Below are 13,500 nucleotides of genomic sequence, written 5' to 3'. Positions count from 1 at the left end.
CTGGGCTGGAGTCACCTTTCCCTGCAGAAGCCTACACAGTGCTGTGCTCTGCACTTGTAGCTGGAACAGCACTGTTATCACTCCAGTGTTGTGTCTATTGCTGCTGTCATGGTTTAACCCGGTCGGCAGCTAAACACCACACAGCCGTTCGCTCACCCTCCCCGGGATGGGGGAGAGAAATGGAAAGTGAAGCCCATGAGTTGAGATAAAGACAGTTTAATAAGACAGGAAAATAATAATAATAATAATAATAATAATACAATGATGATAATAGTACTACTACTAATAATATGTACAAACAAGTGATGCACAATGCAATTGCTCACCACCTGCTGACCGATGCCCAGCCTAACCCTGAGCAGTCGGACCCCCCTCCCCTGGCTAGCCACCCCTATATATTGTTTAGCATGACGTCAGATGGGATGGAATACCCCTTTGGCTAGTTTGGGTCTCCTGTCCTGGGTCTGTCCCCTCCCAGCTCCTGCTGCACCCCTAGCCTGCCTGTTGGCAGGACAGAGCAAGAAGCTGAGATGTCCTTGGCTTAGTATAAGCACTGCTCTGCAATAATTAAAACATCGGGGTGTTATCAGCACTCTTCTCATCCTAAGCCAAAACATAGCATTCTACTAGCTACTAGGAAGAAAATTAACTCTGTTCTAACTGAAACCAGGACAGCTGCATAGTGCTGGCACAGCATCAGGACACCCTCCAAGTCCCCAAGAGCCAGAAGGCTGGGGGTGGGCAAGTGATGGGGAGGGGACATCGCCAGGGCAGCTGACCTAAACCAACCAAAGGGATATTCCATAACACCTGATGTCACACTCAGCAATAAAAAGGAGGGCTCTCATGGGGGAGGGGGCTGCCTTTTGAGGCCTTGCTTCCCAGGACATGGCTGAGCATCACTTGTTGATGGGAAGTAGAGAATAACTTTTTTTTCCTTTCTCTCTGTGTTTCCGTGTGGCCTTGTTTTTTTTTTTTTTTTTTTTTTTTTTTTTTTTTTTTTTTTTTTTTTTTTTTTTTTTCCTATTCCCTTTCCCTTTAATTAAATCATTCTCATCTCAAACCTCAAGTTCTCTGTGTTGTATTTTCTCCTCCTTCCTCTTTGAGGAGAGGGGGAGTGAGAGAGCGGTTGTGGTGGAGCTCGGCTGCCCCCCCAAGTAAAACCACCACAGTCCTTTTTGGCACCCAACGTGGGGCTCGAGGGTTGAGATAACAGTAGAATTGATTAAAGGATTTACAACTAACATACTTGCTAGTCACAATGTTCGGTTTACTGTTAATATTTTTCTGTGTGACTATGTTGTATGTAATCCGTTCTCTGTTCTCTTTTCTCCTCTATATCCGATCAGAGAATGTGTTGAAATATGTGTTTGGTTTCTTTATCATGCTGTGCTGTAACATGCTGGCCTTCAGTTTTGTCTGGTACTCAGGCCCTGCATTGTTATCATTTTGGTCTCCTGGAGATTATCTTCTTGGAAATATTAAGAATTACACCGCCTTCTTTTTCTCCCCTAGAAGTCAATTTCTAAATAATATCGGGGGTGGTGCCTTCTTCTTCTCTCCCTGTGGGCTAACTGCAGCAGCCTTTGAGCATTTTGAATACCCTTGGTCGGATGTCATCCTCCTATTACTAGTTCTAGTGTTTGTCTTCCTCCCTAAGGTCAAACAATTTATTAAGAATATCATCCAAGAACCTGCCCCTAGACAAGGTAGTTGTGGGTGGCAAGGTGTGGGGGAGGATATGGGTAGGTACCTGTCACAGTTGTCTCCTCCAATGGTTTTTAACTTCACCCCTGAACAAGTGCAAAATCCCCAAAAAATGGTAGAATGTTTGAAAGACACATGCCCTGACCCTGGCAATACCAGAGAACTCCACCAGCTTGCTGCACTCTGCTGGGGTCTGGCTTACGCCTATTAAATGGTAATTAACACTGCCCAGAACCCTCAAGGGGATGGGGAAGTTTCTGAATTTGATGACGAGATAACACACACTGTGACCACCCCAGAAGACCAACCATCTATGGTATCAGTCGCCCCTATAGTCAAGACAAAACAATGGAAACGGAAGTCAACTCGTTTAGTAAGGGAAGAAGCTCCTCCTAAGGATGAGGGAGAAGAGGAAAAGGCAGGCAGCTCTAAAGCAGCGTCATCACAACAGCATCAGGGAGAAGAGACCGAAATCATAGATGAATCAGAAACCACTCGATCCCTATCTTTGAGTGAGTTGTGAGAAATACAAAAGTATTTCAGTCATCATCGAGGTGAGCACATCCTCACCTGGCTGCTTCGATGCTGGGACACTGGGGCAAATAGCCAACAACTAGAAGGCAGCGAAGCCAAGCAGCTGGGATCCCTCTGTAGAGAAAGGCTCATTGATAGAGTAATTGGGAGAGAGGCACAATTGTGAGGAATGTTTTAACAATTCGTGTCCATAAAGAACAATTCTGTTTGAATCCTGTCTGCCTCTGGGCCCTGCACTGGCAATTTAATTCTTGAACCTCAGCTGCAGTGTGTCCCAGTCTCCCCCTCATTCTAGTCAATTTATCACTCCTTAAATTTATGAACCTGTTTGCTTTTGTTATTCCGGACTTCTATTTCTAACACTGCTATAGATGTGTCTGTGAATGGCTGGGGAAGAATGTTTTAATTACTCGTGAAGCTGTTTGTGTTTGATGTCTGGGAGTTTCAGAACAACTGATAACAACTAGTGACTGTTATGGGATACTATGCGGATCTTTGGTATCTGGTTAGGGGGGCCGAGAGATTAAGAGGAAGGAAAAAGAAGCTGAAGGACGGCTGGGAGACAAGTCTTGAAGAGAATGTTCTATAAACTTGGTATGGTGCCAAGTAAGTACAAAGGGGGAGAGGAAGACTACGAGCCTTCAGCATGAAAGACCCCTAGAGACCCCCAGAAGAGACCCCAGAGGAGACTGCGCATGCTCCAGTAGGAGAGACTGCACCCCGGAAGCTAATTTTAATAATCTATTTTTTTAGAAGTAGTAATGAATATGTATTAGTCTAGGAGCATAAAAATCAGCTGCTTGATGTAACTGGTGTGCGTCCTGGTGGAGCGGAGACTCCCGGTGCACCCAGCGCTGTTTGCTTACCTCTATTCCTTTATATTCTTTCAATAAATCCTATTTTTTTATTTAATCCTAATTTGAATCCTGAGCCATTTATAACAATTTTGGGGCTCGTCCGGGATGGCTATAGTTCCTGAATTCTGATTTAATCTAGGAGAGGCGCCCCACCATTTGGTGGCTCCTGTTTGAGTCAGATCGGGACTAATGCCATCCTGAACCTGAATAAAGGTAAGCAAAGAATTTGTTTTGTTTTTTTTTTTTGAGCTCCCTTGCTGGCTGTTTTTTGCCTGTAATTCTGCGCGCGAAGATCCGGACGAAGACGACAAGGTCGTTTGGATACCGTTCGGTTGGATTCCGGTGTCCGGAATCGAACCGGATGAAGACGACAGTCGTTTGTGGATACCGTCTGGTTCGATCCCAGACGAAGACAGCAGAGATGCTTGTGGATACCGTCCAGTTGGATTCTGGATGAATACGACTGATTCGTAAGATACCGTCCGGTTGGGTAAAGGTGCGGTTGCTAGTGTTTGTGTGTGAGAGTGTAACTGAGACTTCTAAAGTCCGTGTGGAGGTCTTTTTGTTTTCTCACCAGTTCTAATCTCCTGTCGGGGGGGCTGGGCTGGTGAATGGAGTGATACGTGGGTGGGTGATAGGTCCTAAACCCCCTGCAAGACATTCTCACTGGGGGCAACCAAGGGCTGTGGGAATTGCCACAAGTAAAATTCCCGGATGGGTCAGATAAAATCGAAGACCAAGGACCAGAAAGGGAGCAAATTACCAGATATATGACCAAAAAGTCCATTATGAATAATGATTAGAAATTGGAACAATAGGGGCCCCAGAAAATTAAAGAGTAAATTGAAAATGATCCAGTATTTTATGATAGAATGACCAAAAGAACCCTTAAGACCCCATGTATTTTGATCCACGGAGGACGGGGTCTGTCAGGCTTTGAACATTAATAGTAGAATACCCGTGGATCCGGAAAAGAGCAAGCTGAAACATTGGAATTAGAAATTAGAGAGCAATTGATTAAGAATGAATATGTGCTACTGTGCTGTGCTGCACTTATACCTCCAGATAACAGGAGCCTCTCGGACCCCGAGAACCAGATCAAAAACAACCTCATGGTTCAGACTTTAATCAAGGGGTCTGAGATAAGGAGGACTGTTCACAAAGGGACAGGTTATGCATATGTATAAGAATGTTCATGTATATGTAACTCTTTACTAAAGCAATTTGCCACATTAGGAGTGCATGACTTTGGTGGGACTACCTGCCCCGTACTGCATGGAACTGAGTAAACATACCTACTTTACAATCTTACTGATTGTGGAGTCAGCTTTCTGTGAGTCATTTTGGTGAGCCAGGCAGGAGACACTCTGCTCGGCTGTGGGATCGGCTGCAGTGTGGACACCCCTAGGTGCACCCTGAGTGTTTTGCTCGGAGGGGACTCCACTCTCAGCTGCTCACCGCAGGAGCAAAGATCTCCTGAAACTGCAGACAAACGGTATGTTTTCGGCTGCTGGAGGGATACTAACTGGAGTGTTAATAATTGTATGTGTTTTTATGTATATATTTTGTGTTGACATTTTGTATATTGTAATATTTGCATATTGTACGTATTTTGTGTTGAAAGTATTTGTGTAAGTGTAAGGGTTTGAAACAAAGTGTTACAAGTCACTTCACGAAGAACACAGTCAGAGACAATACTTGTTTGGTTGGTTATCATTCTATTCCTGTGGTATGAATGAGATGTGCTGGAGGCCTCCGTGTGCGATTGTGCTGTGTGAGTGAGACGCAGCGTTGCTGCAAAGCGAGTGCAGAGTTCCGATCCGTTGCTCCGTACTCTCCGCAAGGGGATTGGGCAGAGACGAAGTGCTTGACAGACTGTCGTGGTTTCACCCGGCTGGCAGCTAAACACCACGCAGCCGTTCGCTCACCCTCCCCCCTCCCTCTCTGGGACGGGGGAGAGAAATGGAAAGTGAAGCCCGTGAGTTGAGATAAAGACAGTTTAATAAGACAGGAAAATAATAATAACAAAATAATAATAATAATAATAATACAATGATGATAATAGTACTACTACTAATAATATGTACAAACAAGTGATGCACAATGCAATTGCTCACCACCCGCTGACCGATGCCCAGCTTAACCCCGAGCAGTCCGGCCCCCTCCCCCCGGCTAGCCACCCCTATATATTGTTTAGCATGACGTCAGATGGTATGGAATACCCCTTTGGCTAGTTTGGGTCACCTGTCCTGGGTCTGTCCCCTCCCAGCTCTTACTGCACCCCCAGTCTGCCTGTTGGCAGGACAGAGCAAAAGTCTGAGGTGTCCTTGGCTTAGTATAAGCACTGCTCTGCAACAATTAAAACATCGGGGTGTTATCAGCACTCTTCTCATCCTAAGCCAAAACACAGCATTCCACCAGCTACTAGGAAGAAAATTAATTCTGTTCTAACTGAAACCAGGACACAGACTGAAAAGAAGTGCTGTTTTATCCAAGTTTTGAGTGGTTGTGCCTAATATATGGGCCCGGTGTATCTTGTGTATCTTGTGATCCTATTTTTGCTCTTAAATGTTTTGACTGTTACAAGAAAAAGGCAGGAGCATGATATGACATGCTTCCTGCAACATATGAGGCCCGCACAGGCCAAGACCTGGACTCGCTGAGACCTGAACAGGCCGAGAGACTGGAGCGGCACTGGGAGACCCGAGACACTACGGAGGGACTACCGCTGGATGGAGAGAGCCCTGAGAGACGCTGCAGAGCCACGGACGGCTCTGAGAGACACAGAATAGACCTGACAGAAGCTGCAAAACGCGGGGAAATTCAAGTGCAGCGGAACATCCGAGATCGAGTTACTACGGGAGACCAGAGGCGTCAGTGGACACCGGCAGTCGACTCTCACCGTGAGGCGAGTCGGCACAGAGCAGAGGGGCGGACATCAGGACCCTGCAGCCTGTCTGACATAACCATGGAGGCAGCGGCAGCAGCGGCTGTGCTGCTTCACTCTAGCATTCCTTTTATAAGAGGTTTATCTTGCAATGCAAAAAAGACTATTCGTCCCCAGATCAGTGTTATAACTATTACTAATGACGACTTAGCTCTATTGCAGGGCAGGAGTGCAGAGACGCAGATTACACTGCCAAATGACCACCGGCAGGCTCTTTCACAAACCTAAGGTTGCAGCTGGCACTTCCTGCAGCCGTATGGCAGACGTTACACTCTCTTTCCTAACTAGTAATCATGTGTCTCATCCATTTGTGGTGAATGGCCAGTGACAAAAAGAAAAGGGGGGAGACAAAGACAGAAATGGTACCAGGAGGATGCCACTGACACTAACAGCATGGGTAATAGGAGTAGTATAAGTGACACAGGTGACGGTGCAGGGCACTCTGCCTGCTGCTCACCTTCGCCTGACTGTGCACTGCTGCCAACGGTGCTAGAGCAAAATGTGAAGACTGCTCAGATGGCAGTGATGAGAGTGCTTTTGTGAAGAAGATGTGTGAAGAAGATGTGTGCTGAATCTGACTTTGTGTGCAACAGTGGTCAGTGTGTGCCAAACAGATGGCAGTGTGATGGGGATCCGGATTGTGAAGATGGGTCTGACGAAAGTGCTGAGCTGTGTCATACGAGAACAGTGTCATGGAAATGTGATGGTGAAAAAGACTGTGACAGTGGAGAAGATGAAGAGAATTGTGGCGATGTGACAGAGATCCTTATTGTAAGGATGGAAGTGATGAAATTAACTGCCCTTCCTGGACCTGCAGGCCAGACCAGTTCAGATGTGAACTGTGTCCATAGGAGAAGGCAGTGCAGTGGTGTGAGAGACTGTCTGGATGGCACTGATGAAGCAAACTGTATTCAGTGCTCTGGACCTGGCAAATTCAAGTGCAGAAGTGGAGAATGCATAGATATCAATAAAGTGTGTAACCAGCAGAGAGACTGCAAGGACTGGGGTGATGAGCCCCTGAAGGAATGCAACATAAATGAATGTGCCTGTCCAGCTGGGATACTGTGGAGATAGTGATGAATGCCAAAACCCTGGTATCTGTAGTCAAATCTGTATCAACCTGAAAGGCTATCAGATGAATCCTGCTACAGGAACCTGGAAAGGGCCATACGGCAAAGCAAATTAGATAACTGTTATTTAACTTGTCAGAAGATAAAAAAGAAAGTGTTTCTACAAGCAGCCATGGGAGGGAAGAATCACTGAATCCCCGATGTGAGGGACTGTACCTTGTTTTACTGACTACTGAAACAGCTGTGAGAACTGCAGAAAGGGACCCACGCATCCAGAATAAAAGGACCAGTAACTACTGAAACTTGGAGGGTTGAGTCCGCTCCTGGGAAACTGAAACTCAAGCTAAGGGAGAACTAATATTCTGGCAACGAGGCTCTGCATGAATTAAGGATGCCAAATAAAGGGGACAAGCCTAAAGAGAGAAAAGGGAGAAGGCAAGACCGGGGCAGGACCCTCCACTGCGGTGTGTATGGTCTACCGAGGGAGGCAACCCCTATGGGTATTGACTGCCGAGTAAGAGGGCCTCGACCGGACTTCTCCCACACTAAGATCAGGTTGTCCAGGTTGTCCCGAGAAAATAACATAAGAACCTTTTTAAACCTATATAAATTTGTGATTCGTTTTAATTCGTTTTACAGGAGCTGGATCACCCTGACAGGCCGAACGGTAACACGGGCCTAACTCCTTGACTGAAGGCGTTTGCCTATTATGATCCAGCTACGTGGGCAGAAGACAGATCCTGGGGCTATAGGACCTCAGTATATATACTTAATAGAATAATTAGGTTATTAGCTGTAATAGAAATAGTTATAAATGATGAGAACTGATCTAAATGAGTTATAAAGATGAGAACTGCTTTGTATCAAAATTGCCTAGCTTTGGATTATTTACTAGCACAAGAAGGAGAAGTCTGTGGAAAATTTAGCTTTAGTAATTGCTGTTTAAAGATTGATAAAAAGGGTGTTTCTTCCTAGTAGCTGATAGAATGTTATGTTCTGGTTTAGGATGAGAAGAATGTTAATAATATGCTGATGTTTTAATTGTTTTTAATTGTTACAGAGCAGTGCTTACACCAAGCCAAGGATGTTTCAGCTTCTCACTGTCCTGCCAGCAGGCAGGCTGGGAGGAGGGCTAGACTGCTCGGGGTTAGGCTGGGCATCGGACAGCAGGTGGTGAGCAATTGCATTGTGCATCACTTGTTTTGTACACATTATTACTAGTAGTACTATTATCATCGTTATTGTTATTATTATTATTGTTATTATTTTCTTGTTTTTATCTCAACTCACAGGCTTCACTTTCCCATTTCTCTCTCCCATCCCAGAGAAGGAGGGGGGGAGGTGAGCGAGCAAACACAAACCTGGAAGGATATGGAATGGGATTTATTTTCATGGCTGTCTGGTGGACCATGGGTTAAAAGAGTGTTATTTTTATTGTTATGTGGTGTAATGATGTTATTGTTTATACCTTGTATGATACCTTGTCTTACATTATTAATACACCGGGTGATAAATAGTACATTTGTAATAACTTCATTAAAAAAGGAAGGGGATATGTCAATTATGATGTTTAAGAATTGGACCCTCCAAGAACGGACTGATGAAATCCAGTTATTAACAACAGAAGTGACACGAATTGTTGATATTAAAAAGAAGATAAGGGATTGTGAGGAATGTTTTAACAATTCGTGTCCATGAAGAACAATTCTGTTTGAATCTTGTCTGCCTCTGGGCCCTGCACTGGCAATTTAATTCTTGAACCACAGATGCAGTGTGTCCCAGTCTCCCCCTCATTCTAGTCAATTTATCACGTCTTCAGAAAACACTCCTTAAATTTATGAACCTGTTTGCTTTTGTTATTCCGGACTTCTATTTCTAACAGTTACAGCCTTTTTTTTTTTTCCTGTCTTCTTCGAGATTAACTTAACACTGCTATAGATGTGTCTGTGAATGGCTGGGGAAGAATGTTTTAATTACTCGTGAAGCGTCAAATAAGAAAGCTGTTTGTGTTTGATGTCTGGGAGTTTCAGAACAACTGATAACAACTAGTGACTGTTATGGGATACTATGCGGATCTTTGGTATCTGGTTAGGGGGGCCGAGAGATTAAGAGGAAGGAAAAAGAAGCTGAAGGACGGCTGGGAGACAAGACTTGCAGAGAATGTTCTATAAACTTGGCATGGTGCCAAGTAAGTACAAAGGGGGAGAGGAAGACTACGAGCCTTCAGCATGAAAGACCCCTAGAGACCCCCAGAAGAGACCCCCAGAGGAGACTGCGCATGTTCCAGTAGGAGGGACTGGACCCCGGAAGCTAATTTTAATAATCTATTTTTTTAGAAGTAGTAATGAATATGTATTAGTCTAGGAGCATAAAAATCAGCTGCTTGATGTAACTGGTGTGCGTCCTGGTGGAGCGGAGACTCCCGGTGCACCCAGCGCTGTTTGTTTACCTCTATTCCTTTATGTTCTTTCAATAAATCCTATTTTTTTATTTAATCCTGATTTGAATCCTGAGCCATTTATAACACCTCTGTAGAGAAAGGCTCATTGATGGAGTAATTGGGAGAGAGGCACAAGTTCTCAGCCTCTGGAGGCGACTCCTGGCAGCTGTGAAAGAAAGGTATCCCCACAAGGAAGATATTGTATACCAAGTAGGCAAGTGGACCACCATGGAGAAAGGTCTCCAGCAACTGAGCTGTGCTGGAGATGATTTATAGTAATTTGTACCATGCCCAGGCACCTAAAGACCCTGGTGAAGTCCAGTGCACAGCATCCATGGGGCAGAAGTTTGTACGGGCTGCACCCTCATCACATGCCAGCACATTGGCAGCATTGGATTGGGAGGAGGGGATGGGGCCAACTGTGGATAATGTATCCAACCAGCTTCATAAATATGAAGAAAATCTCTCTGGCCCAGTACGGGCCTGCATTTCAGCCATGGAGAGACTGTCCCAATGGTTAGAAGAACACATAACTTCCTCCTCACCTAGATGGAAGAATCTTTCAGCCATTAAGTGTCAGCAGTCTCCGGCTCAAGCAAGGGAGAATCCGGGATGCACACCACGGGGCACCTTCTGTTTTTATTTACATGACCATGGGGAAGATATGAGGAAGTGGGACGGTGAACCGACCTCGGCCCTAGCTGCTCAGGTACGTGAACTGCAGAAAGATACAGCAGCAAGAAAAGAGGCCCCTAGGAGGATTGCTGCCCCAGTTTCTGTTAGGCAGTCCCCCAGAGGCAGTAGAAGGGCTAGCATTACTCCTGACCCTGACAAAGAGACCTCTGCTTCACATTTGGAAGAATTAATTGACAGATGCTCCAACCAGTGTTTCAGGAAGAACGGCCGAAAACACGACAGACACTAGTATGGTCAGATCATGCTCTCTCTTTATTACCTGAATAGCCTGAATAGCCTGAATAGTCTGACTTTTATAGAAAACTTGCCCAGGCCACATATAATTGACATAATGTAGGAGAATTCCTCATCCCCTGCGGAAGCACTAGCCATTCATAGAGCTTTGCCGGGGCCTGTTTGTTAATGGAGGGTACCGTAAAAGCAAATCTCTGACAGTCCTGTGCCACCACATCTGGTTTCCTGGACTGATCAGCTCTCTGTACCAACATGTCCTCTACCAGTGTGGTTCTTGGCAGTGTAACTAAGAAGTTTTGAGGTTTTGGGTTTGCATTATCAAATGTAAGCATTTTAAACACACTGCTTTTAGACTCTGCTGTTGGATCAGGATGATCAGGAATTGCTGCCCACAACCAATCGATAAATTTAGCGTATGGTTCCCAAGGGGCCTGTTCTACAGATGCGAATGGAGGTGCCTTCTTTTCCCCTGGGAGACTAAGAAGAGCCCTCAGTGCGAACTGTGCAGCTGTTTGGTGAATAATCGCAGGGAACTGCAGCTGAACCTGGGTATTGAGATAAGGACCCGTCCCTGTTAACATCTCTGCAGTAATCCCATACAGAGGGTCCCCTGGTTGACGCAGTTGACCCGCCCCGCTTCCCCCTGTGCTAACCGCAACCATTCCCTTTCAAACAATAACAATTGGGAAGGAGTTAACAATAAGTGCGCCAAGTTTCGACAGTCAAGTGGACACATTAATTCTGCCTGGAAAATCCATTGAATTATCTGTCGAGCTGCCTGGGATTGTAAACCGTAGTCCATAACCGTTTTTCGAGCTTGTTGTAAAAGCTTGCAATCATACAGCTGTCACAACCCGGTGCCTTGCACAGGGTCTATAATAAAAGGGCAGGCCAAGGATGTAGCATGCCAATGCCCTTCTATGATGGCATCACGTATGACGTCGGAGCACCTGTCCCTCCTTGGTGCCGACAGTGGTGTAGTGATGGACAATGAGGGAGTCAGCTCCGGTGGGGCAGACGAGAGAGGAAGCTCCTCCGAATCCGTAATTTTTAAGTTCTCCAATTTCACTAGCAGTTCTTGGAACAACTCCTCCAGTGAAGGTCGATTTTCACATGCTGCTGCTGCACCTCTCATTGGCGAAGCATCCCAAGTGGATTTATTGCTGCCTGGCAGCAGCACGGATGCTGGCAGCACAGCTTTATCAAGATTTTCCGGCACGGGGGGTGGGGAGGGCAGCCCCCACTCCCCATCAGCACTCTGCTCCAATAGTCCCTTAGTTATTTCTGCCGCTGACTTATTTATTGAAGAGGTCATACCCCAAACCGGGGTGGGTGCAGGAACCGACGAAAAAGATCGTGTCAGCCGCGTTCCTGAGGTCTCAGGTTTTGTACTCGGCGTTCTGTCAGTCCTAGACGGTACTGACAAGGCTTGCACTGCCGCCATAGCGAGCTGCTGTTCGGTTTTCATACCGCACAGCACATTAATCACTGTGTGCCACGTCCCACTTACATCTTTATCTAGCTTTCCACTTGAGATGGCTTTATCCCATAAGTGATCTCCTACGTGCTGCCACTCATCTGGGCTAAACATTAGAGGGATTTCCTTCAGAAAACCCTCCTTCTGAGCCCAGTGCACCAAGGATTTGATCTTTTTTTTTTTTTTTTTACATTGGAAGATACACCTGTCTTAGAGAGAATACTAGAGAGAAGCTGTATAGCTGCTTCCTCCTCCGTGGTTATGTCAGACGAGCCGCAGGGTCGTGATCTCCACCCCTCTGCTATGTGACGACTCGCCACACGGTGGCGGTCGTCTGCCGTTTCCTCGGACGCCTCCGATCTCCCGTAGCAACTCGACTCCGGATGTCCCGCGTCTCACTGCAATACGTCAATTTTCCGCATCTCACCGCGATTCCTCTGTTCCCGCGTCTCACCGCGATCTCTGTATCTTTCACCGCGATCTCTGTATCTATCTCCGCATCTCACCGCGATCTCTCTGTTCGGGTCTGTGCTCCGAGTCTCTCAGCGTCCCTCAGGTCTCTCAGCGTCTCTCAGCGTCTAAGGGTCTCAGCCTGTTCGGGTGCCATATGTTGCAGGAAGAACGGCTGAAAACATGACAGACACTAGTATGGTCAGATCATGCTCCCTCTTTATTACCCAAATAGCCTGACTTTTATAGCAAACTTAACAGGGGCGGATAGTGTCTCACAAAAGGTTATTGGTCAAAAGCACTCAGACAAACAACTGCAAGAAAACAACTTTGAGCTGCTCAGGACACTGGTTGGTAGAGTCCCTTGGGAGGCGGTTCTGAAGGGCAGAGGGGTCCAGGAAGGCTGGGCGCTCCTCAAGAGGGAAATCTTAATGGCGCAGGATCGGTCTGTCCCCACGTGCCCAAAGACGGGCTGGCAGGGAAGAAGACCAGCCTGGCTCAACAGAGAATTGTGGCTTGAGCTTAGGAGAAAAAAGAGGGTTTATAATCTTTGGAAAAGTGGGCAGGCCACTAGGGAGGACTATAAGGATGTTGCGAGGCTGTGCAGGGACAAAATTAGGAAGGCCAAAGCTCATCTGGAGCTCAATCTGGCTACTGCCGTTAAAGATAACAAAAAACGTTTTTATAAATACATCATCACAAAAAGGAGGACTAAGGAGAATCTCCATCCTTTACTGGATGCGGGGGGAAACTTAGTTACAAGAGATGAGGAAAAGGCGGAGGTGCTCAATGCCTTCTTTGCCTCAGTCTTTAGCGGCAATACCGGATGTTCTCTGGATACCCAGTAACCTGAGCTGGTGGAAGGGGATGGGGAGCAGGATGTGGCCCTCACTATCCACGAAGAACTGGTTGGTGACCTGCTACAGCACTTGGATGTGCACAAGTCGATGGGGCCGGATAGGATCCACCCAAGGGTACTGAGAGAACTGGCAGAGGAGCTGGCCAAGCCACTATTCATCATTTATCAGCAGTCCTGGCGATCGGGGGAGGTCCCAGTTGACTGGCGGCTAGCAAATGTGACGCCCATC

The sequence above is a fragment of the Aythya fuligula genome, chromosome W (assembly GCF_009819795.1).
Source record: "Aythya fuligula isolate bAytFul2 chromosome W, bAytFul2.pri, whole genome shotgun sequence".
NCBI lineage: Eukaryota > Metazoa > Chordata > Aves > Anseriformes > Anatidae > Aythya > Aythya fuligula.
This window is presented reverse-complemented; position numbering follows the sequence as displayed.